Here is a 27,204-nt window from a genome sequence, read left to right as displayed (position 1 = left end):
ACAAAGAGACAGAGAGACAGACAGAGAGAGAGACAGAGACAGACAGACAGACAGACAGACAGAGACAGAGAGAGACAGAGACAGAGGCAGAGGCAGAGAGAGAAACAAAAAGTGAGGACAATGGGTGAGAAGCAAGCTGTAAAAATAAAATAAAATAAACCTCACAGATGGTCAGTACTGGTCAACTAACTAGGATTGCCCACGTTTGCTGTGATTTGAAGGGTCTCATCAATCTGTCCAAGACTTTCACCCTCAGTGGCTAGCCCTAATCTCCAAAATTTCAATTAGAGTCTCTCTTTTGTATTAGTATTAAATTGGGGAGGGGCATTGGGAGGTGGAGAGTAGTAAGTAAAGAGGGAGAGATCCTTTAATCTGGTTTATCTATCCGATTGTTTTTCTGTCACCTGGTAAAATAGCAGAATCTTTAAAGTCTAGACTAGTACTTCCATGTCAACGTTTCTCTAGGAAAGACATTACTTTTATTCATTTTTTCCTTATGGAATTACTAAATCAAAAAGGATCATAAAAAATCATATTCAGAGCTAGAAAGCACCTTTAGAAGTGATTCTAATTCAACCCTCTCTTTTTTCAGATGCAGAGAATGAGTCCCAGAAAGGTTTCAATGTTTTGCCTCAGGTCATACCTCATAATTGGCAGACTTGGAGAGGCCACATCAAAAAGAAAGATAGAATCAGAGTTTCAGAGCTAAAAGCAGTCTTTAGAAATCATCTTTCAACCCTTTCATTTTTCAGATAAGGAGACTGGGACCTGGAGAGTTGAGTGATCTATGAAAGGCTACATATGTTAAGTGACTTATATACCTTAAGTGACATGGTTGGTACTTGAATACAGATCTTGTGACTCCAGATCTACTTTCTCTCCTCAGTACCCTGTGTTGACACACAATAGACCTGCATCTGGGAACAAGTGAAGCAGTAAGTTAGGTGAAAGAGAAACTCTACCACCAATAGAACAATGAGAGATAAAGCTTGCTTTGACTATGAAAAAGGAGGTATAAATTGGTACATTCACATACAAAGAAAAAGACTTATTATTACTGTCAATATTACTGGTTAGACTACTTCTTCCATAGAACCCTCTAAGTCCCCCCAACAAATTGGAATATTTGGGGGTCACTTTTAAGGGCAGCCCTATTACAGTCTGAGCTCACTGAGCGAAGGGGCTATGTCACTTTCTGTTTGTTTCTCTAGCACTGACATAGCACAGTGCCTGGCACACATTATATCATTGAGATTTTTGTTGTTCAGTCATTTCAGTTGTGTTTGACTGTAATGATATTTGGGGTTGTCATGGCAAAGGGACTGGAGTGGTTTGCCATTTCCTTCTCTAGCTCACTTTATAAATGAGGAACTAAGGCAAATAGGGTTCAGTGACTAAGGCTGGATTTGAACTCATGAAAATCCCCAATTCCAAGCCCAAGTGCTCTATCCACTGTACCACCTAGCTGCCCATAGCATATAGATTTTTATATATTCATATAATTATTTATATTTATATAGATAAAATAAATATATGTTCATATAGATAAATATAAATGTTTATACATAGCTATATATCTATTTTGTTGTTTGGGATGATGAGGGAAAATTTTTTAGAAGAGATATAATTGGAGCTTGGCCTTGAAGGAAGCAAAGAATTCTAATAGACAGAAAAAAGGAAATACAACCTATAAAGCATATGAAATAGTATATGTGAACATACAAAGGAAAAAAATAAAATTAGATCAAGAAATATCTAGCCATTTCAGTGTGACTGAAAGAGTACATGAAAAGTCATGTGAAATAATTGAGTAAGAAAAAGTCAGGTCAAGATCATGAAAGGTATTAAATTTTAGAATAAGAAGTTTGTGTTTTATACTCAACTGGTTTTTGAGAACAAGAACCTAGATAACTTAGGATGGTGATATCAATAATAGAAATGGATGATTAGAGAGAAGAAAGTTCGATAGGGTAGATGATGAATTCAATTTGTGATATATGAAGTTAGAACTACCAATGGAATAGGCAGAGTTGGCTAGCAAGTCATTGGAAGTGTAAGATTGAATATTGGGGAAAGATTGGGATAAAGATCAGACTCAAGAAGAAGTCAGGTGCATATTGGGTAATACTTAGAGCCATGGGAGTAGATTAAGTCACTAAGGGAGCAAAAAGAAGAAAACCTGGAATAAAGCCTTAAGGTTCACCCATACCTAGTGAGTGAAAATAGGAAGATAGACAAATAAAGGAAATACTGAAGTATGGATACAAGCATCAGTAGATAACTGACATGGAAACCTAGGGAAAAGAGATTATAAAAGGCAGGATGATGTGAAGAGGGCCTATTCCTTGCAAGTCAAAGAAGTTGAAGGTAGAGAAAAAGTCATTGAGTTTGGCAATGAAAAGGTAATTGGTAACTAAAAAGAGAACAGTTCCAGAAGGGTGGTAGGAGGATAGAAACCAAATTGCAGAGGTTTCAGTGGTGAGATGGTAGTGAGAGAGTGGAAACAATAAGTATGACTTAATTTAACAGATTTTTAGCAGTGAAAGGAAAAAAAGAAATAAGATGTTGAAAAATAGCAAGATCAAAAGAAATGTTTCTTTCATTTTTAATTTGATTTTTAGGGGAATCTCAAAGCTGTTTGTAGGCAGAAAGAAGGAAAAATAATGAAGAGGGGAATATTTTAAACGACAGAAAATGATCATTGGAGTGAGGTTCTAGAGAGACAAGACATGTTAAGGCATTAGTCCTGGCAAGAAAAAGAGCCACATAAACTCTGCAGCTGAATTGGTCCTCCTCCCACCTGTTAAACTACATTTGAATCTGCTCTCTTCGATAATCATCCCTAATTTGCTCCTTAGATTTGGATATCCTTGGGGACATCATATCTATTCTTTTTCTTCTATATACTACTTCTTTTGGTGATCTCATCAGCTCTTGTGAGTTCATTTATCTCTGAAGATGACTCTGAGAATATATAACCACCTAGAATCTCTCTTCTGATCTCTAGTATCTTATCAGCAGATGCAAACTGGACACCTCCAATGCTTCATGAGCATCCATCTCAAATTCAGAACATTAAAAATGAAACTCTACCCCTAAGATACCTCTCTTCCATCTTTCTCTATTTCTGTTGTAGACACCATCTACCAGTTGCCCAGGTGAACAAGCTTCCTCTTTTTGTTGTTTTTTAAACCATTTCCTTCTGTCCTAGTATCAGTTCTAAGACAGAACAAGTTACAGAGCAAGTTAAGAGTTAAGAAATGTCTGAAGCCAGACTTGAAAATAGGTCTTCCCAACTTCAGGTCTGGCTCTCTATCCACTCTGCTACCCAACTGCCCTTGATTTAGCATAATTCTTGACCCTTCTTTCTCCCTCACCATCCCATCTAAGTTTGCCATGTCTTTCTGATTACATCTCTACAATATAGTTCATCTGTCCCCTTCTTATAACTCATGTGACCATACACTATATTTCAAACCCACATCACTGTTTCAATGACCTCCTAATTGGACTCCCTGCTTGGCATTTCTCCCCTTTCCAATTCATCTTCCACATAGTTGTCAAAATAGTCTGACTGAGTTATTAAATCATAGTCCTAGAGCTAGAAATAACTTTGTAGATTATCAAATTCAACTCCCTCATTTTACAGCTGACAAAACTGGAGCCCAAAGAAGTAAAAGGACTTATTGAAGGTCACATAGTAAATGACTGAGGTGAGATATAACCCAGATCTTCCTGATTCCAAGTTCAGTGTCCTATCTACTAGGTTATGCTACCTTCTAAAACACAAATTTTACCAGATACCTTCCTTCTCAAGAATCTTCAGTGGCTCCCTTCTGCCTCTAAACTAAAACAAACTGTTCAGTTTAGCATTTAAAGACCATCACAATCTGACCACAGCCTTCCAGGCTTATTTTCATAACATCCCTTTGTGAACTCTACAGTCTAATCAAACTTGCCTATTGCTACTTCCCAATTTTACATTCCATCTCCCAATTCTTTTCCTTAGAACTTAGGCTGTTCTCTTACCTACAGTATGCTACCTCCCCAATTCTCTCTCTCTTTTAGAACCTTTAGCTTCTTCCAAGGCTTAGCTCACAGATCTCCTCCTATTATAATTTCCCTAATGATTAGCATCCCCCCCCTTAAATTCATATCTCTATGCTTGTGTAAGCATATAATATAGCTCCATGAAGGCAGGAACACTTCAAACCTTTTGGCCTGCCATGGTGTCTTAAACAATGACTCTTGAACCATATTTGCATGGAATTGAACTAGGAATGACTGAGGGCATAGAGCTATTTCACATGAGGATGAGAGTAGTGGTAGTTTATCATAAATGATCTTGATTTTCTTCAAAAAATTGTGGTTGACATCACCCACTGAGAGAGAAGGTTCAAGGCTAAGAGTTATAAAGAAGAAAACGTTTAGAAAGCTGCTATGAGGAATATGATAGATGTTGATCAGAGATAAGTAAAAAGAGAATTATATCACAGTGATGGCCCAACTGAGGCCAGAGAGTATGGTTTTTAGTGGGTCTAGACAGCATGGTTTCATGACTTCATCTAGTATGAGCAGAAAAGATGGATGATGGGAGTAAATTGAAATTTTAAAAGGCATTGGTAGAATAAGGCAAGGGATTGGTGGGTCATAATGGTTTACTGAAATAGTCATATTTAAGATCAAGTCTGTGAAGAAAAGTGAATAAGGACAGAAGTGGGTTAATAGCCTGGAAGAGTAAGAAGGGATTCAGGGGCCAGGGGTAATCTTAGTGATAAATAACTGTCTTAAGAATAATGAGAATCGGATTGGTTGAAGGATAGGTGACCACAACAAGAAAACAATATTTGAATTTTGGAAAGAGAGAAGTTTGGGGTGAGGAGTGATCATCTGATCCTCAAAATGACTGAGGAAGACTTTGGATTACTATCTTCCCTTATATAAGTATCCTGTACTAAAGAGACCTTTTGCAGAGTCTTCTCTTTACACTCTCAACCTCCTATTAAAAATCTGAAAATTAAATTATTTTGTGCAATAGGGAGTTAGATATCTTCTGAAATAATGACCCACATTGAATTAGTTGAAAGAACACTGGATATGGGCTCAAAAGATATGGCACCTAAATTATTTGAAATGTTGACTCTTCTCACTTTCTGGGTAACCTTGGCCAAGTTGTTTCACCTCTTTTAGGCAGAGTTTTTTCATCTGTAAAATTGAAATTGAAGGGAGTTAGGTTAAAAGACCTCTTGTAACTCTAAATGGGTAATCATTATAACATTTTAAAGTTTACAAAGAGACTTCTTCATAACAATCCTTTGAGGTATACGTTGCCAAAATTACGATCATTTTTACAGATCAGGCTGGAAGCTCAAGTGACTGGCCCATGGTCCAACAGCAAATAAATGAAGAGACCTGATTTGGGGATTTTGCCTATAAAAAGGTAAATATGATACATTTATGACTTGACTTAACTTCCATGGTTTTTGTACAAACTCATGCTACTACTACATGTTTTCCTCATCACTAGAAGTATTCAAGCAGATACTTTCTAACCATTTGTCTAAGATTAAATTTGATAAATCTATAAATTCCCTTTTCCCTCTAGGATACTATGTTAAATAGAAGACTAAATCTGGAGAAAACCCAGAAAATTAATTTCAAAATATTAAGCCAAAAGAGATGCTTTAGCCTCAGTAAACTGGGTGGGGCTCATTCTTTATCCTTCTGCTCCAGGTCCAAATGAACCAGTAGAGACTGTCCTTCTCCTTTATAAAATTTTTGAGACCTGGTTTTTGTCTGCCTTTGTCATTTCTCTATGGTCATAAATGTAGAACACATTTTGAAAGAGATAATCGTGTTTACTTTTCTCCAAAGGCAAAATTCCAAATAAGTCAACATGACAACATGACCTTTTTTTTTTATGTAGAAAGGTGTCACTGTTCTGTTGTTTCAGTTGTATCCAACCCTTTGTGATTCTATTTGAGGTTTTCTTGGCAAAGATACTAGAGTAGTCTACCATTTCCTCCTCCAGCTCATTATAAGGATAAGGAAACTGAGGCAAACATGGTTAGGTACCTTGTTCAGAGTCACACAGTTAGGAAGTGTCTGAAGTCAGATTTGAACATATGAAGATGAGTCTACCTGATTCCAAGTCCTGTGCTTTATCCATTGTGCCATCTGTCTCTGATGTAGAAAGTATTCCCTTCCAAATAGTCTACATTCCAGTGACACTGATCTCCTTGCCATTCCTCCCACAAGACACTCCATCTTTGTGCTCCATTCATTTTCACTGACTGTCTCTCATTTCTGGAATTTTCTCCCTTTTTTTAATCCACCTTGTAGCTTTCCAAACTTTTATAAACCCCCACTTCTTCAGGAAACTTTTCTCAATATCCCATAATGCTAATGTTTTCCCTGTGAGGTTATCTCCATGTTATCTCTTATCTGGATAGAGTTGTTTCTAGGTTTCTCCCAAATAAAATTATAAGCTCCCTGAAGGCAGAGATGGTTTTGTATTCCCAAAGCTTTGGCAAATAGTATGCACTTAACTAAAGATTGTTGATTTGACTTGACTTTGTAAGATGCATCTGGTTTGTTTTTTAATTACTTATGACAGTAAGGAATGATAGTACTAGTTTAAAGGAGAATGATTTTTTTTAGAATGTTCTTTTCTGCCTTGGATTTTCTAGTAAGACTATCCTATGACAATGGAAAGAGTTCAAGATTTCAAAGAGAGGGAGATGCTTATACATTTTAACATGTAGAGAGAATTTAGGGAAGTTACAATAACTTATTCTTATGATAGTTAAGAGGGCGATTCCATTATTGCATGACATTAGCTTTCTAAATCACTATGCTATCCTTTTAAAAAATGTAGCAGAAAAAAATGTAGCAGGCTGAACTTTCACAAATTACTAGCTTACATATATTACACAAACATTCTTTGCAAAAACCAGAGGCTTTTAACAACAATCTCAGCTCTATAAGAATTGATGTGGAGCTAGGCTAGGTAGCACAGTGGATTGAGTCCTGGGTCTACAGTCAAAAAAACCCATGTTCAAATCTGGTCTCAGACACTTGTATAGTTATGTGAATCTTCTGTTTGCCTCAGTTTCCTCAACTGTAAAATAGGAATAAAAGCACTTACCTTCCAGGACTGTGATGAAGATCAAATGAAATAATATTTGTAAAGTGCCTGGCACATAATAGGCTTTGCTAAATGCTTATTCCCTCCCTCCCCTCTTCAACTTAGTTAAAGCTTGTGTTACTTTAGGTAAGTCAATAAACTTCTCTAACACTGAATTTCCTCATCTGAAAAGTAAGGAAATTGAACTGGACATTCCCTCAAGTCACTTAAATTTCCAAATACCATAATACCTGCCAAGTAAGAATAATCAGCTGTGAAAAACTTGGTAACATCAGTACAACATGACACCACAATTTCAAAGAATTTAAAATATAAAATGCTATACAGGATTGCATATCCCAGTGCAGATTGAAGCATATATTTTCTTTTTTTTTTGCATGTTTTTCTTTATTTTTTGGAGAATGGAGAAATGAATTTTATATGTATAATGGGGTGGAAGAGGAGTAGAAGAAGGGAGAGAATTTGGAACTAAACATAATTTTTTTAAAGAAATTAAAATCTCTAGCCATAGACTTCCTTACTATTCTTTTGGTAGGACATCCACATAATACTATGTTGGAATAAAGGAAAATGAAACAAAACACCCTAACTCTGTCTCAGTGCTTATTTCCTGGGAACTCCAGACTTTCCTTGTGAGATCTCACTCTCTCTTTTGTTCATTCCTGAGATGTGCCTGCATTCAATTTATAGGACCTTCTGAGGCCCATGCCCTCACTTTCAAAGCTACATTACACTCTTCAAAATTCTGCAAAGTCAACTGGGAATTATTTTCTTCCAAGAAGGCCCTGGTTCACACATCTGTTCTTTGCAGAAATTGACATAATTACCAGGGTCCTGTGTGTAGACTCATGACCCTCTGAAAGGGCATTGGTTAAACATCTGTAAACAACCATAAACATCCCATTGTTTCCCTTTATCAAGCAATTTGAGTTTTTTTCTTGCTTTAGAGAAAGATGGCTTTAGAGCAGTTGATATTTCAGCAAGTCATTTCCTTTCTAAGGGTGTGAATGTGTTAGATTTGCCTTTGCCCTAAGGAAGGCAGATTTTGCTGAAGCACTCTTTTCCTCAGTCATCTTGTGTCCAAATAAAAATAGGCTTGAAGAGAGTCTTGAAAAAGGTGTTGGTAAGGAGGCAGCTTGACCTTATTCATCATTTTCTCAGACCTCCCTGTGAAGGGCTGAGCTCTTCAGTACTGACAGTTTGTGTTTCTGTAGTGTCTTTCTCTATAGGAGCACTTGACAAGAGGGGAAAATATCTTATGATTTCTTATGTCATCTTCTCGAGTTGAGCAGGGACAAGTCAAGTCCATGACTTGTTCAAGGTCACATTGCAAGTCAGCAATTGAACTCAAGAATCCAAGTTTCCAGTCCTGAATTTTTTTAATAGTTCAGAAACGACCAATTCAATGATAAGGGACCCTTTTGAAATGTTTAACCTTAAATAAGGTCAAATGATCTCCCAGAGCAGAGAATAACTGCTTATTTTAATGGTACTTTAGAAGAAGGTTGTAGGAAAGACTCTCCTTACTGTGTCCTGGTTTATAGTAATTATTCTAATAAAAATTAGGAGATTTGGAGAAGTGGAGCCTGTATCCTTAGCAAGACTAGAAAATTGTGCAAGTAACCTTTGTGTTACTACCCACCAGAAGCTAGATCATTGCTAGATCTCATGAGATGTGACAACGTAAAGTAAATACAATATCCCCTGTGTCAAATGAAGGCATTATACTAGATGATCTCAAAGATCCTTTCCAATTCTAAATCGAAGATCCTGGCATCCTTGTGGACACATGTCTCTAACAATATGCATCATTAATACAACCTAATGTAAGAACAAAAAATCACCTATCAACTTATCGTCAGTCTTGGTAGTGAAAGATGTGATCCCAACCTTTGATCTGGTGTGCCCACTATTCTATTCAAGCCAGATGTGGAAGGTATGACCATATTTGATTGGCCACTTAACTAGGTTAAATTTGAGGGTATTTTGCATCTCACAAAATGAAACATATATATGTAACTTTTTATATTTATGAAATTTTGCCAAAAATCTTTTAAAGTAAGGGAAGATAGACCTATTCGAAAGTTACTATCATTACTATTTTATTTAAAGATAATACATTGAAACACAAATCAGTTCTAAAGTATATCTTGATTCCCATTATTTTGATAATGTCCCTAAGCTCACAGGAAAAGTAAGTCATCTCATTCAAATATTATCACAGAGCAAGTAAATAGCTGCAAAATATTTAGCAATCCATTTAAATCATCCTCCTTAACCTGAAGACAGTTACCAAAAGTCTACTGTTTCAAGATACTAAGCTAAAAGTTTGGAATATAGGATGAAGTCCCTATATTCAAAGAGTTTAGTGTCCCCAAAGTCTTAGTGCAATTTAAAAGTACTAAATAGTAAAACTGCAATAAGACTTTGAGGATATACTGTATATATATGAAAATAATACTGATAATAATAATAATGGCAGTATGTTTAATAACAAATGAGTGGTATATACAAGAAGTCCAATAAGAATTCAAATTGGAGATAAATCATCTTGGGCTGAAACAACCAGAGGAGACTTAATCAGAGAAGAAGGAATTGATCTAGATTTTGAAGGAGGTCAGAACTTTTGATGAGCATTATAGGTATTATACCCAGTGTGAAATTCTTTGAGTTTTTAAGAAAAAATGAATATATCACTTTAATTGCAACACAATATTCAAACAAAAATATCAAGGTAGAGGAGAAAGATCAGTGGTACCTCAATCAGAGGACCTGAGTTCAAATTTGAACTCTTATTTTTATATAAAATAACTTTGAACAAGTCACTTAACATTCCTGGGCTTTGGTTTCTTCCTTCGTAAAATAAGGACTTTGGACTTCTAGCTTTAGATCTATCAACCTATGAACATTCACAGATAAGTACTTCAGCATCATGGACACAAGACAAAAAAGGAAATAATTTCTGCCATTGAGAAGCCTGAATTTTATTGAGAGGATATAACATGTAGAATGAGGATAATAATACTTGTTATGGAGTGAAGGGGGAAGAAGAGATCAAACAATATGCTCTAGAAAAATTTAAGGACACAATTAAGGATAATAATTAGAGAGATACTTCTGAGCTGGCACCAGAGCTGTGTCTCAAAGAAAGGTAAAGATGATGAGGAAATGAATTCTTAGCTTGAGGAATGGAATAACTCTTGCAAATGCACATAGATGGGAGCATTAAGTTCAGGGAACAGCTAGATTAAGACATAGAAAATATAGAGTCAGAGGACTAGGGCTCTAAACCATCCTTCAGTACTTTAGTACTTTAGTAACTTTAGGCAAGTCAATTATCTTCCAAGGGCTATAATATCTTCATCTTTAAAGTAAAGAGGATGAATGAAACATTTATATATCTGAACATGGTCAAAAGAAAATCAATTTTGCTTGATTATGTGTATTTACCCATTTGTTACAAGGGTTTAGTTTTTCTCAATTTTTTTCCATTGGTGAAGGTAAGAGGAATAGAGAATTGATAAACTAACATGAGAAAGTTGGACTAGATAGCCTCTGAGTTCCCTTCCAGTTATAGATCAGTAATCCTATGACTAAATTGCCTCTGTGGTCCTTTCCATCTTTCAGTCAATGATCCAATGAGTTCATCTCCAACACAGAGATAATAATTAAGTCTATGGGAGTGGTTTAGATCATTGAGAAAGAAGAGGGTAAATAATCATGCTTAGAAGGAAGTAGATGTTACTGCAACAAAAATGACTGAAGATCAGATAGGTAGAATAAGAACTTAGAGATGACAGTATTATGAAAGAGTGAATATTCACATGGCCAATAATTTCAAAATATTTAGAAATGTTCAAGATAAATGAGAATTGAGAAAAAGTCATTGGCAATCTTTGAGTTTTAGCAAAGCAGTTGGAATGAAAAGTTGGATTTCTTGAAATATCAAGTAGTGAAAGGTTTTTTTGTTTAATAGCTGGTGTTAGAGGGAAATTAAAGAGAATTTTAAGTACTAGGCAAAGGAGTGTGGACTTTATCTAGTAAAGGAAAGACACTGAAGAATTCTGAGCAAGAGGCTGACATACAAGTTATTAGGAGATGTTTATGACAGAGGGATAAAGAAGGGATGAAAATGTAATGAAAAGAAAACTAGCTAAAAGCCTGCTGTAATAGTCCCCCATCAGTTGATGTGTCCCAAAGCAGGTAGCAATGGGAATAGAAAAGAATAAATGGCTCTAAGAAAATCCATGAAACTTAATGATTAACTCAACATGAGAGGAGAGGAAGAAAGAAGAATCAGTTATGCTGAACCTTGAAGGAAAGGACTAGGAGGAAGCACTGGCCTACAGTTAACAAGTAATGCTACTATCATGGTACTCTTGTCAGAAAAAGGGAGGTCTAGATTAGTAGAAAAGACAAATTTGATTCTAGATATATTGTTTTGAGATAGCTTCCAGCAGGTAGCTACAGGAGTGGAACAATAGCTTCAGATAAAGGTGAAGACTGTGAGGGGCTTTCCTACAGGGTCACCTCTGTAGAAACAGGCAATGGTTGGAGTCTTTGCTATGAACAAGATCTCTGAAGAAGAAAGTGTAGGAAGAACACAGATCTTATGGCAACCTCAGAATATGGGAAGGAAGGAGTACATCAAAGCTTAGAGTAACCAGGAATATTGTCACTGAACCAGTATAGTCTAGATGTCAATGGGAAAAACAAAGGCCAAGAAAGAAGAGATTATCAAAATTACTAACTACAAAGAAGTAAAAGAAAAAGCAGTAAGGGGAGCCCATTTGTTATAAAAATTAGCTGTTCATTAGTGATCTGACAGAAATCAGTGTTGGTAGAGTGGTAAGAGTTGATACTAGGCTAGTACCAGTTAGAAAATGAATGGAGAGTGAAGAAATGGGAGGCAGCAAATTAAAAGGTTTAGCAGTAAGAGGAAGGAAAGAATTAGAAATATTACTTTGTTCAGACTAAATGGAAGGGAAATAAGGAAATGCTAGATTTTTTCCCATTTAGTCTAACCCGGTAATTTAAATGGTATAAGTCACTCTCTGGTGTGGAAACTCCACCAATCCAAATCAGAAATTCATCTGTAATTTATAGTCTTAGAGAGTTACCTGAAAATACAAAGAAGTTGCTTAGGATCACACAGATGGTATGTGGCAGAGATCCCACTGAATTGGGTCTTATTTACTCATGAAATAGTTTTAAGCTTCACTTACCTTCCATAGCATCATCCACCTCTGCCTCCTAGAAGCTATCTTTGGAACAAAAGATATGTCTCGCACATGAGTAAGAAAAGGACAATAATTCTCTACAAAGATCAATGAGATGATAATTTTCAAACCTTAAATCCAGCTATCCTGAAAAGGGGACATAAACATTTTAAAACAGTATTAAAATGTCATTTTGTGAGGCAGATATGAATACACAAGTGGATATTTTTATTTCTTTTAAATAAGTTTCCCCTTCTTCCTTACCACCACCCCAAATGTTCCTCAAAATAAGCAAGTTAAATGAAATCAGGTAAAGATTATTTATGTTTTAGAAATTTGGGGAAATCATTCTAGCAGTATGCCAAAAAATAACAGAACTTCTGGTAGTGTTTATGGTCTCTTGCCTGAAAAATCTCAATAATGAAACTTCAAATCATAAAGCCATTCCTTCCCACTCACTGATTCCACTAGAAAGGCATTTTTCTTCTCTTTCTATGGAACCTAATAGAGACCAAAATGAAAGCTGCCCAAAGAATATGAAGCCAATTCCCAAGTTGCCAAGGACTCATGGGACACCTTATTTTAAAGGTTTTATTAAATTTCCCCTTGTGACTAAGAAAACCATCTAAATTCCTTTATCTCTCACAGTTGATGACCTTAGCTGAAATCAAATTCAACAAGAAGAAAGGAGATCAAGACCATCTGAGGAGCTCTTGAACTTGGGCCTCTTTGTATCTCAACATTACATTTCTATCTTTATATCAAATCTCTCATCCTTCTCTTCTTTATTATAAGAACAGATATCATCCTTCCTTTCTAAGTCTAACTTTTATGCCTGTGTCTTTGAACTCATCCCCTATTTGTTCAATTCCTCCTCTTTAACACCTTGGGTCACTCCCTCCATACTAACACAGACCCCCTCTGTCTTTATATGGGTACGGTCTTCTCTGTCTTGAAAGAAACTTTTGTCACCAACTCTTCTCATTAGAAGTCTTACAAAACTAACTTATTTTTTTTTTGTTTTACCCAGACCTGTGAATTTCCTTGGTGAAAGAACACTTGAGATGGAAGAAACTCCATCTCAAATTCAGATTAGCGACTTCCTTGAAATATATAACCTTGAAATATATATATATATATATATATATATATATATATATATATATATATATATGGATCAGCCAGGTAGCTCACTGAACAGAGAGAAAGACGTAGAGATGGAAGGTCTGGATTCCAATCTGTCTCAGACACTTCCTAGTCATGTGACCTTGGACAAGTCATTCAATTCCAGTTCCCTAATCGTTATTGCTCTGCTGCCTTGACACCAAATACTAAGTATTGACTCTAAGAAAGAAGGTAAGTATTAATAATATATATATATATATATATATATATATATATATATAACCTTTGAAATCTGCTGCAGACACTGAAAGGTAAAATGGTTAGTAGACATGATTTAGACTAAAGTCACACAGACAATAAATAACAGAGAGAAGAGACATCCTGACTCTGAGGTCAGTTGTTTGTCCACTGTACCCTTCTGCCTCTTCTCTACTCAATGAACTACTAGTTTTGAATTATTTGTTTCATTGACTGCTAAATACATTGGATGAATAATCTACATTCAACATCTCCACTCACTTTCCTCTTCCAAAGTTTTACTTCCATCATTTTCCATATCTAAAATGCCTACCTGAATCCAACCAATCCTACAAGACCCAACTCAAATCCTAAGTGAACCTGCATAACGACTCTGGTCCTCACTGATCTGCTCTCTTCTGAACTGAAATATCATTTCTCTATTCCTGATACTTAAGTACTTATTCTTAAGTACTTATTCTTAGTAGTAGTACTGTTTAAGCAACTGGGTCAGCTAAGTGGAACCCCAAGAAATACTTGTTGGTTGATTTCTTGCTGACTGACACTTAGAATAATGGTGAGATGGTTAAAAGTTTGCTACAAACCAAAATATCAGAAGCAAATAAACATCATAGAAGGTGTTTTGGGGCATTACCATCATTCCCTATCACTTCTCCTATAGAAAGAATCAATTGCCTTGGAAGGCTTTTTCATAAGGTGCCACCATGAAATGAGAGTTCTGGACCTGAAGTCTGGGAGATTTAAATTTGAATCCTGACTCTGATATTACAAGCTCTATGGTCCTGGACAAGTCATTGAACCATTCTCAGCCTTAGTTTACCCCTCTATAAAAGGAAACAATAATAAAACCTATGTCACAGGGTTTTTCTGAGAATCAAATAAGATAGACATGAAGCATTTTGCAAACCTTAAGACAAGATATAAATACTACTATGATAGAAATCCATCTACTTAAAAAAGTGGTTGTAACCAAGGATACTATAAACTTTTCCCCCCTTAAAACTGAGGTCCCTACAGTTGAAGATGTTTCCATTTTTTTTCTCAGAAGGATTCTATATGTTTTCAACTTAAATGTGATAATTACTATATAATTTTACCCTCGTATCAACCCTGAAAGGTCCCTGATGCCTTATTTATTCACTCATTTGTTTCAATAAAGGGAGCTGGGATGGCATCAGCCAAAATATAATGGCTTCACACCCTACCTGCAGACCGGAGTAAGGAACTGGGTAGGTAAGTTCTCTATATCTCCAGTGAATAGTAAAACATATTGTTGTTTTTTCTTTGTTTTCAATGATATCTGACTCTTTGTGACTACATTTGAGGCTGTTGGCAAAAATAGTACAGTGGTTTGCCAGTTCCCTCACCAGCTCATTTTACAGATGAGGAAACTGAGGCAAACAAGGTAATCAACTTGCCTAGGTTCACATAGCTAGAAAGTGTCTATAGAGACCAGATTTGAATTCAGGAAAATGAGTCTTTCTGACTTCAGATCTGGTACTTTTCCCACTATCTATATCACCTAGCTGCCCCTAATAAGACATACTGAATTGTATTTACTATAATGGTGATTAGCAGTGCAACTAAAAATAAACTTAAATATGAAATGAGCACACTGGGAGTTTCCACTGAGCATGTAAGCACTAGGCACTAATAGGGCAATGAGCAAGAAAAATCTTTATAGGTCACAAATATTGGACAGATTGTTGGATCAGGTCAGACAAGCTGTTTACCAGAGCCTGATTTTATCATAAGCTTAGAGTTTTTGGATCCTAGCAGGGTGGGAATATTAAGTCATAGCTTATGAATAATCATGGTTAATAGACATGATTTGACATGCTTTGGTTGAAGTGATACTTTTTGGCATTTTATAAATGCAATGATCTTTAACTTTAAAAGCAAAAGGAGTTAAACCAATGGGTTCTGATAAATGAGTTCTAGACTGCATCTTGATCTAAAATTGGAAAACTTGTCACTCAAGAAGCTTTTATTAAATGTTCAGTATATGCTGGGTCCTACACTAAATAATGGGAATACAAGAAAAGGTAAAATATGTTCCCATTCGTTTAGGGGACACTACATGCAAATAACTCTATACTTTCAAGATGTATACAGAGTAGTGAATGCAAAGTATTCCTCAATTGACAAATGGTCAAAGGATATAAACAAGCAATTGTCAGATGAAGAACTTAAAATTCTCATTGGTCATATGAAAAAATGCTCCAAATCACTATTAATGAGAGAAATGAAAATTAAAACAACTCTGAGGTTCCACCTTTCACACATCAGACTTGATAACATGACAAAATTGGAAAATGATGAATGTTGGAGGGGATGTGAAAAAATTGGGACACTGTTGGAGCTATACAATCATTCTGGAGAGTAATTTGGAAGTGTGCCAAAAGGGCCACAAACCTGTGCATACCCTTTGGACGCAGAAATAACACTTCTAGTATGTATCCCAAAGAGACTGAAGATTGGGGGTGAGGGATAGCCTAACTGCACAAAAATTTTTTATAATTGTTCTTTTTATGGTGGTAAAGAAGTAGAAATTGAAGGGATGTCCAACAACTGGAGCATGGCTGAACAAGTTGTGATATATGATTGTAATGGCATACTATTGTGCCATAAGAAATGATAAACAAAATGATCACAAAAACCTGGAAAGACTTTTATGAAGTGATGCAAAGTGAAGTGAGCAGAACCAGAAGAACTTTGTACACAGTAACAACAATAATGTATGATGATCAACTATGAATGGTTTAACTACAAGGCAAGGATCTAGGACAACTCTAGGAGACTCATGGTGAAAAAGGAATATATCTACTACCATAAGAAGCACCAGAATCCAAATACAGTTTAAAACATACCATTCTTCATTTTATTTCCTCCATGAATTTTCTCTAGTGAAAGCAATGTGTCTTGTTTCACAACATGACAAACATGGAAATATGTATACATATATGTATATACATAACATGATAACATATGTACAACCTGTATCATAGTACCTGCTTTCTTGGGGAGGAGAAAAGGGTGGGATAAAGTAAGATAACATGGATTGCACATCGAAAAATATTAAATATTGAATCAATATGTAACCTGATAAATTTTTAATTAAAAATAAATTAGATAAAGAATAACATCAAGGTTTTAAAAAAGATATATACAAAATAGGGGTAGTTAGGTGGCTCATTGGATAGTCAGATCTGGAGATGTGAGGATGTGGATTCAAATCTGACCTCATAACTTCCTAACTATATGGCCTTGAGCAAGTCACAATTCCAGTTGCCTAGCCCACACTGCTCTTCTGCCTTGGCATTAATATTTCTATCAATTCTTAGAAAGAAAATAAAAGATTATATATATATATATATATATATATATATATATATATATATATATATATATATATATATATACCAGACTGGGTAATCTTGGGGAAGACAAAAAGGACTGGAAAAGTCTTGTAGAAGATGGAATCTGAGATCAATCTTAAAGAAAGGCTGGAAGAATAGGAAATCCTCAGAAATCCCAGAAATCCTCAGTATCCCTGAGTTGCATTTTTTCCCCCAACTAATTTTCCCTTTTTCAGAATTGCTTCATTTCCTACACCCTATGAAGGTCATGAAATTTTATTCATGAAACATTTTTAAGTATTTTACAAACACAAGAATTCTGTATTAACATATTGGACTCATTTCTAAAACATAATGTTTCTATGAAAATGAAAACAGACCTCAATTTCTGAGTCAATCTAGGTTCAATTATTCCTTGGGAAAAGTATTCTGAAACACCAGTAAAGGATTTTGGGTTTTTTTAATCATCTGATTAATAAAATTCTGTATTTATTTCTCAAATTATTTGCTAGTATAGAATTAAAGCTGAGAGAAGAAAGGAATGGAGGTAGCTAAAAAATAAAATAGGAATTAGGCAAGCACAAGGACAGAAAAAGGGACTCACTCAATTGATAGTTCAGATCCCTAGGCATCCTACTTTCAGTTCTATTACTGATTTTCTTCATGACCTGAAGTAAATCACTCCTTGTTGGGGCTTATGACAATGAGATTAGCTTACTTTCTCTCATATGGATGCTTTGAAGAAATAAGATTAAGAACAGCAATGTGGCTCGAGATAGGTCAGTGATCTATAAACTCCAGAACAATGTAAGGGACTCCACGGTACTCATTCACCTCTGGAAGATATCAGGAAAATAAATGTTGAGACATCAAGTAACTTCAAATTGCTCCAATCTTCTCAGCATCAACCACATTCACAAACTTTCTGGGCTCAGATTTTAGCCACCAAGTTTATTGAAGCCAAAGCATGTCACTATCACATTAACCATTCCAATGGTTTCTCCTTCACTTCCCACAAATCAAATTACTTCTTATATTGGGCTGAGAATATATCTTGAGAATATTTTACTTTCAAAACTAAATCTATTTTAAAAGCGGTGATGCTTAGAAATGAAACCACAAAATCCCATGTCTAACCACAATTATGAAGAATCATAGGAAGTACAGAAGCTGTAAAAAAATTTCTTTTATGCCCTGGGATGTCCAGCCTTACCACTTGGTACAGTATAAAGAAGGCTGGAATTGACGTCAGAATACCTATTCTGAAATCCCTTGACAAATTTAGAACTTAAATGAAGTTGGACAGTCACTTAAGTACTCTGAGCCTCAGTTTCCCTGTCAAATGAATGATTAGCTGAAATGGCCACAAAGGCCCCTCCTAGCTCTAAATCTATGACTTTATTGTTTTGTCTTGCAATGTTTTTGCCATGTATAATATTTGAGGACCTCCATATAGGTAAAATTTCATAGTTTAATTTAGTAGCATTATTTCCCATAGGCCATAGGAGGATCTAAATGACCTCTTAAGATCCCTTCAGGGCTGATAGTACTGAGAAAATTGACACAGAATACAAATGAGATAACACCACGGATTCTCTATCCCAGCCTGTGCTACATTATCTCACAATCTCAGTCTTCTGTATGTTTGTTATTGCTTCTCAGTCAACATCCTGAAGCCTCCTACTGTCACCCATCCATCATGGTGATGGTCCCATTCAGAGACTTCAAGGTAAAATGAAATAATCAGTCAAAGCCAAATTGTGCCAGTGGCAAAAACTAGCATTTCCCTGTTAGAGCTCCAGCAATAAATAAATAATAAAGTTGCATTTGACAATTTAATGAGTATAAATTTACCACAGTAAGGAAATCCTCCTCAAATATTTAAACAATTAAAACTCACAAAGAGAAATAAATAGGGGTTCTGTTGTGTTAGGCAAACAAACTCCTCCTTCACTTTCATTTGCTTATTCACTGCATCTCCCATGACTCCCAGATGAAAAATATAAGAGGCCCTGCTGCTCAAATTAAGTGGATGGCTCTTAGCAGGTGGCTGGGTCATGAGGGAAGAAGAATTGGATGTTAAGAGACAGAAGGAGGATGTACCAACAGTAGTCTAGGAATGCTTTTTAGATACAGATTCAATTCTGAGTTCTAAACATGGATATTCTTATACCTATAGCTCATGGATGAGGTGCAGAGGTAATACTCTGGGAACAAGACTGAAAGAACAGGTATTACAAGTTGGACGAAGAAATTTTATGACAGTACCTTCATTTCCTCTCTTATTGTTAAACTAATATTTGCATTAATCCCCACACAATACCCTAAAAAGGGATTTCCAGATCAAGAAATTGCCTGTATTCTTAGAGTAAAACTGCCACACTTATGATGATAGTGACCACCAATTCAGTGACAAATTTCCTTCAGAGGAGCACCCCAACCCCACACCCCAGAAAATAAACTGCTCAGCATTTGGAGTATTCCTTGGGGCAAAGCTGAGGGGACTGTCAGCTAGAGAGTGTGTATTTCATACATGCATCACTTCTCTATAGTCAGTCCAGTTGCCTAGATTTCAAGAACCCTTGCTTTGCTCACTAAATAGGTTGCCCTGGAGATCAGTCTTTACCACCATCATTTCTAGTAAGAGTTTTCACCATGAGAAAGAAAGGAAGAAAAGAAAGAAAGAAAGAAAGAAAGAAAGAAAGAAAGAAAGAAAGAAAGAAAGAAAGAAAGAAAGAAAGAAAGAAAGAAAGAAAGAAAGAAAGAAAGAAAGAAAGAAAGAAAGAAAGAAAGAAAGAAAGAAAGAAAGAAAGAAAGAAAGAAAGAAAGAAAGAAAGAAAGAAAGAAAGAAAGAAAGAAAGAAAGAAAGAAAGAAAGAAAGAAAGAAAGAAAGAAAGAAAGAAAGAAAGAAAGAAAGAAAGAAAGAAAAGAAAGAAAGAAAGAAAGAAAGAAAGAAAGAAAGAAAGAAAGAAAGGAAGGAAGGAAGGAAGGAAGGAAGGAAGGAAGGAAGGAAGGAAGGAAGGAAAAAGAGAGATAAAGGAAAGAAGGGGGAAAGGAAATCAGGGAGATGGAAAGTCTTCCTTTCATGATGGCAATCAGTGAAGCAAGGTGGGATTAGTCTTCATGGAGGATTCCTAAATAGAATTGTGAAAGCAGAACATGCTTTGGTAGAATGGAGAAAAAGGGTAAAGTATTTACTGACATAGCAAAAAGGTTTGAAATTATTTTATTCTTACCCTTCCAATGACATGCATACTACATGAGAACCTATTGTTACTGTTGGAATAGAAAAGCTCTTGGTTAAACAAATGCCCTGATGTAAAAAGATTCACCCAGATTTGAAGACTAGCTCAAGAATCTAATGATTACTGTGTCTTAAAAGTTTAGTTTGTGTCTGACTACAGTGGTTGAGGGGTCATGACAGAGGAGAGACTCTAAACGAAACTCTAATGCAAATATTAACAACATGGCAATGGGTTCGAATCAAGAACACATGTGACACCCAGTGGAATCATGCGTCGGCTATGGGGGGTGGGGGGAGGAAAAGAAAATGATCTTTGTCTTTAATGAATAATGCTTGGAAATGATCAAATAAAATATTATTTTAAAAAAAAAAGAAAGAAAAAAAGTTTAGTTTGACCTAGACTACTGATGGCAAACCTTTTAGAGGGGCAGTTGATATGAGAAATGTTCTCAGGTGCTTGTGGAGATGGGGAGGGGAGCAGCCTCACAAGGCATCCCTCTGGCTTTCTAGTAATTCACTCTAGTGAACTCTGTGCTGGAATGACGTTGCACATGCCCACAGAGAGTGCTCTGAGTGCCCCTTCTGACATATGTGCCATAGGTTCACTACTATGGGCCAAGTATGCCAAGGCAACAGCGGCATCCTGAGTTTTGCCAAGAGTTGTAAGCAGAGGCAGCACAGCATACTGGCTTTGCAGTTAGGAAGAACTGGGATCAAATCTTTTTGCTGACACCCACTAACTGTGGAGATATGACTAAATATGTGAGTTCTTGGACCTTCAATTTCCTTATGTAAAATAGGGATAACAATTTTTATTGTTGTTCAGTTATTTCAACCATATCTGACTCTTCAAGACCCCTTTTAAGGTTTTTTTTGCAAAGATCCTGGAGTGATTGGCCATTCCCTTCTCTAGTTCATTTTACAGATCAGGAAACTGAGGTAAACAGGGTTAAGTGACTAAGTGAACAGGGTCATACAACTAGGAAGTATCTGAGGCCAGATTTGAATTCAGGAAGATGAGTTTTCCTGATTTCAGTTCTAGCTGTATCCACTGTGCCACCTAACTGCCAATGGGGGTAATAATAACTGTGAAATATTCCACAGGAGATTAATATGAATCTCAAATAAAATATTGTAGGTGAAGTGTTTTACAAATATTGAGAGACACTTTATAACAATTTCTGGAGTTATCATGGGGCTTTTTGTTATGTTTTTACAGAGCTTCCATACAAAATTATAGGAAGACCTAAGGAAGAGGAAAGATGAAAAATAGACAGCTGGGTGAATGGAATAAAAAAGTGACCTTCCCTAAAATTCCAACATCAAGTGCCCTATCTGGGATCTATCATTCTCCTGTCAGATTTTCATGCCCCCAATTCAACCCATTCTGCTGTGTAAAGTTTCCTGAATCTCTACTTACTCAGCTATGTAGAATCACTTTGGTGCCTTCTTTGCTTCTCAAGTAATCACTGAAATAATAAATGCACAATTGAGAAAAGCAATCTATTTTTTCCATTAAAATCAGCTTCATTGCTTCTTCCTTATCCTCATCCACTTCAAATTCCCAGGGAGAAAATGGATCTTCTTCTTGGAGTTTAGTCAAGTTCCTTATCTTGGATTGGAAATTCCAGGATAATCAATAATTCAAAATCACAGAGTGGACTCCACCTTACAAATGGGATCCACTCCAAACACACTTGAAAGTTTGTGCCTGAGAACCCAGAAAATATTTTCCCATAGAAATAACCCAATCCAATTCAACAGCATTCAACAAATCTTGTTAACTATTCTGTGCGAGGCATTCGGTGCACAAATGTGAAATAAAATATACTGATGTCCTCAGAAATATTTTTTTCTTTCATAGGAAAAGGATTTGATAAAGATAAAAATGTAAGATGGTCCAAAAGTCTTAGTGCAGTTTTAAGCTTTAATAGTTATATGTGTATATGTGTGCATATGTATATACATACATAGATATCTATATCTCCTTACCTATAGATATTTATATTTCTTTATGTATCCATTTTCTATAGATACCTGCTTAAATCTGTATCTGTTTATATAGAGATGATATAGGTAGGGATATAGAAATAGATATAGAGAGGCAGAGATAAAGATGTGATTTAAGAACATGGCCAGACAGGAGGAAAACAAGGACTTTTGCCTCTGGGCATTGTTTTGCCCCCATGTGTTTTCTGTCTCCCAACTTTTGGGATGAGAATATTGGGGTTGCAAATATTGGAGGCAGAACAATCCCCTGTTAGTGTACTAGAAAAGCACCTTCTAAAGCAAGGCTGCCTGGGTGTACTTCAGCAAACATTAAGTATTAAGTCAAGATCCACACAGGATTTCCAACCCCAAATTAGATAAAGGTTTCAAAAAGCGATTCTTTCCTTGGTAAGCAGAAAGTCTATAAAATAGTTATAAAATTGATTTAAACCTGCGGACATGAATTCATTGGAACTGTTCTGCGTTTTTCTACATATCTTCGCTTCTACAGCAAGAATCTCCTTTGGGGAAAGAACCTCCTTTTATAGCCAAAGTTCTGTGAACAGAAAGACCCTCCTTATGTTAGGAAAACCTGCTAAGGTTTCCAAGCTATCCCCAACCCCTTGTTCATTGACTGGATGTGTGAGATCTCTGCCTGTATTTTAAAAAATTAAAAGCTATAGAAAAAAGCTTCTGAACCCTAAGCTGAAGATGAGAGATGGCAGAGCTCATTCTCTATCATATGGAGAAGTTAACAACTCAGCTGAAGCCAGAAGCTGAAGAATAGGGAAATTCTACAGCCTCCTGCCCAGTGAAACCAAGCTCACAGGAGACCAGCTGGAAACAGGCCTAATGGAAGCATTGCAATGACAGTACCAGAAGGCATCAGCCACCCTGCAGTTTCAGAGGCATGAGTTCCTCCTCCAAGTATGTCCCCTAGACAATTATAATACATATGTGCCTCTCTATATGTGTTTCTTAGGTGTGTCTACTTCTCTCAGACGATGGTGTCTTGTAGGACATTGGACCCCACATTTCTGGGAGACAGAAATTGTTTGTTTATTAAGGCTTTTCTTCTTATATTCTTTCAATAAATATATCTAAGCTTTGAATTACTTGTATCCCCCAGCCTGATCACAAAGCCTATTTAACCTATAACACTGTTAATTTAGCTTGATAGTTATGCTCTAAAGTTATACCCTTATGCCACAGTAAAAGCTGTCTTTCTTTCCCTTTTCTTCCAGCCTACAACCATATTTATAGAACCAAAGAATCTGTTAGAGGATTTCAAAGGTCATCTTTCTCACCTTTTACCCCTTCCATTCCAGATAACTAGCCTCCAATCTATGCTGACAGGCAATGTAATAGTAAGTAAAATAGCCCATGTTGTTGTTGGATAGCTCTGATGAATGGGGATCCCCTCCCCAAATAATAGGTTGACATCTATCTGCCTATAAACTTTTTTTATACCCATCGAAGAATCAATTTATGTATTAGTTGCAAGGCAGAAGAAAGGTAAGGGCTAGGCAATTGGAGTGAAGTTTGGGTCAAATTTGAACCCAGCCACATTTGAACCCAGGTCCTTCTGACTCCAGGCCTGGCACTCTATCCACAGAACCACCTAGCTGCTCCTCCCTATAGCTTTCAACAACTGGCTTAGCCTCACCTTCAGGCAAAATAAATTGAATTCTTCTTCCACCTAAGAAAACTTGCACTAAGATAACTGTTATTACCTCCTAGTTTTTCTCCTCTCCAAGTCAAGCAATCCTTCATCCTTCAACCAATCATCATCTCATAGTTTCAAGATGCCTCACTAATTTATTTACTATACTCTAGAATTTAACAGTGCACCATCTAAAATGGATAAACACCTAGGACTGGAAACAATACAGGTTGGGCTCATCAGGGTGAAGAATAGCAAAACTGTCACATTCCTCCTTTTGGTAACTATATTTTATTCTTTTAGGCTAATTTCTTTGGGCTCCACATTAGACTGGTGAAACCTATTGACCTTTGGATCCAGTAAAAACTCAAGATATTTTCCATGGGGGCTTTCTGGCCCTATCACATCATTGTGGAGTTGGTTTCTGAGTCCATTTGTAGAACTTTTCATTTATCACTGCCTAGTGTAGGTAAATATCAAGAAAGCAGTGATCTGATTCTGCCATAGATTTTCCTCAGTTTACTTCATACAATTCTCTTGGGGCTTGTACCTATTTTCCTTATAAGTAACAACCTTCTAAATTGGGCTAGGAAGATGACTACACAACAATTCATGTGGTAAGAACTTTCAGGTCTCAGTACACTTCAAGCTCAATTTAGGTAAAGGATGTGACCAGACAATCATAAAGTTATCTCATTTTGCATTATTATGTCAGTAAACATTGATTGAGCACTTACTATTGAGGAAAATTAACATTGAATTGTATTATTAATTAGTAATATTTCTATATGAAACCTTCCTTAAAGTGTCTTAAAGTCTTAGAGTTTTAAAGGTCAGGCTGATCCCAAGCTAAAGTAATTTACTCCCTTCCTCAAGATATCTAACTAACTGGGCTAGAACGTTTTTGTCTTTTGTCTTTTGTTCTTATCTTGCCTTCTCCTAAGGCATTTATTTGAAAGCACAACAGGTCAATATTTCTCTAGCTCAGCAAACTTTCAGCTGCCTACCCTCCTCCCTTGTGATGAAGTAAAGTGGGAGAAGTTGAGATCTCTAAGTCCACCTCCTCTTTCTTTGTGTGTTTTTTTTTTTAATTCTTACCTTTCGTCTTAGAATCAATATTGTTCTAAGGCAGGAGAGCATAAGCACTAGACAACAGAGATTAAATTACTGACCCAGGGTCACACAAATAATAAATGTCTAAATTTGAACGCACAATCTCCTATCTCCAGGCCTGGCTCTGTATCCACTGAGGCACCTAGCTACCTATGACCACTCTTCTTTCAAATTATCTTCTCACTGGGACTGCCATAAAAGTCCAAAAGATGAACTATCATGAGGGTTCTAGAAAGGTCTCTTAAAGAAGGTGATATTTGAGCTGGGCTTTGAAGGAAGCCAGGGAAATGGGAAGAGGTGAGGAGAGAGAACAGACATGGGAGATAGTGAAAAGTCAAGGAGTCAAGAGGTAAAGTGTCATGTGGAAGAAACGGGAAAAATGTCAGAGTCCTTGGAGCTTAGGGTATGCAAAGAAGATTCAATTATAGATGTGTAGAGTTCAGATAGCAAGAAGTCATTCAATTCTGTTTGCCTCAGTTTCCTCATCTACAAAATGAGCTGGAGAAGAAAATAGCAAGCCACTTCACTGGGTCACAAGGAGGCAGAAATGATTGAAATGACTGAGCAAGTACCCTGTCCTGGTCAGACCTTATCTAGAACACTGTATCTAGTTTGGGGCATGTACTAAGAAGAATAGGTGCAGGATGAGGGAAACACTCAAAACAACTGCCTAAAGAGATTGGTTAAAGGAAATGGGAATAGAGTTTTCAAATATGTGAATGATTGTCAAATGAAAGAAAGAAGGAAGGAACAAGTATGTATTAAGTACCTACTATATACTGGGCATTACATCAATCATTTTACAAATACTTTCTTCTGTGGAAAAAGATTAGACTTGTTTTGTTTTCCTTTGGAGTCAGAGCTAGAAACAATGGATATAACTCAACCTGCCTGGGAAGGTCCATTTCAAATATTGTTAACCACTCCAACAGCTATCAAAATTGGAGAAAAGGACTCTTAGATTTATTAATTACATGTAAACCAGGTAGCTTCTATTAATAATGATTAACTGTATCTTGTATTGCAATTGTTTTTTATTTCTTTTTATTTTTAATCCTCCTATGATTAGGCTGGAGATAATGCCATCATAAAAGTCCATAGATAAATTGGACACTGTTTTAGCTGACACATTGTCATGGAATGTAAACTATGAATTTTTGATTTTTTAGAATTTTATTATTGTTTTTCCTTTTCTTTTTCTTTGATTTCCCCCCTTTGTTGCTTCTTTTACTTGAAGTACACGTAATCAGTATTAATGTTTTGGATTTTGAAGGATAAGTTTACAATATATATTAGTTCTAATATCAATGCATACCAAAAACTTTTAGACTATAGAAACCTGCCATTGATTGTTAAATATCATGGGACTGTAACTAATAATTATGTATAATTCCAGAAGAAGGGATCACAAAAGAGTCACTGTACAGTGCCAATAAACACAAGATCAATGAGAACAACAATTCTTGTGGGATTGATAAGTACATGTGCCAAGACAGAGGACTTGTTTGAGATTTGAGGAAGTGGATGTTTGACAATGTCAGACGCTGGACTCCCCCATGCCACATTCTGACAAGTACATTAGTTTGGCTGCCATTTTGGCTCCCCTATCCCTGAGAGGGAAGGTAAAATCAGACCAGGGAGTCATAATTCCCTTTTACTTCAAAATCTAGTCCCTTTTCCCCTCTTTAGAGTATGGTAATTTTCTGTAGTCCTAGCTACCAAAGTGCTATACTGCTGCGATTGTTCTGCAGACTTGTAGGTCAGAAATTACTTTAATTGGGCCCTGATTTAAGAACCTATTATGGATTTATTCTTGCTTACTAAAAATTTTATATATGTGGATTTTTTCCCAAATTTTAATTTTTTATCTTTTGTTTTGTTTTGTTTTTATGTTTTTGTTTTTTCTTTTGGCAATTGATTCATATACCTCATAATTGAACCATGTGTCCTGAGTTGATCTGGGTTTGATCAACACCCTCCCTGGGAGGATTGTATAATTTTTGTAAAAATCCAAGATTTAAAAAAAATTTTTTGAGAGAAATCTTAAGAAAAGAAGCTCGCTAACTCCTCAAATCAAGAAAGTGAAC

The 27,204-nt window shown here is 36.1% G+C and overlaps 1 protein-coding gene and 1 long non-coding RNA gene across 6 annotated transcripts in view; one reads left to right on the top strand and one right to left on the bottom strand.

Annotated features, from left to right (window-relative positions):
- GAP43 (growth associated protein 43) overlaps positions 1-27,204 on the bottom strand; it is a 134,715-nt gene that overhangs the window by 91,242 nt on the left and 16,269 nt on the right. The window lies entirely within an intron of this gene.
- Positions 1-27,204, top strand: part of LOC103093872 (uncharacterized) — a 42,741-nt gene that overhangs the window by 12,795 nt on the left and 2,742 nt on the right. For 2 of the 5 annotated variants that reach the window (XR_008911113.1, XR_008911112.1), the window contains exons 5-8: positions 887-935; positions 5,355-5,440; positions 14,909-14,982; positions 23,586-23,708. This is a non-coding gene — a long non-coding RNA (uncharacterized LOC103093872). Of the gene's footprint in view, positions 1-752; positions 936-5,354; positions 5,441-14,908; positions 14,983-21,571; positions 22,255-23,585; positions 23,709-27,204 lie in introns of those variants that run through there. The other 3 variants (XR_001629812.2, XR_008911115.1, XR_008911114.1) reach the window with 3 other exon arrangements.

Source organism: Monodelphis domestica, chromosome 4, assembly GCF_027887165.1.
Source record: "Monodelphis domestica isolate mMonDom1 chromosome 4, mMonDom1.pri, whole genome shotgun sequence".
In the NCBI taxonomy this organism is placed as follows: Eukaryota; Metazoa; Chordata; class Mammalia; order Didelphimorphia; family Didelphidae; genus Monodelphis; species Monodelphis domestica.
Note: the sequence above shows the minus strand (reverse complement) of the source record. Positions and strands in the feature narration are given on the sequence as shown.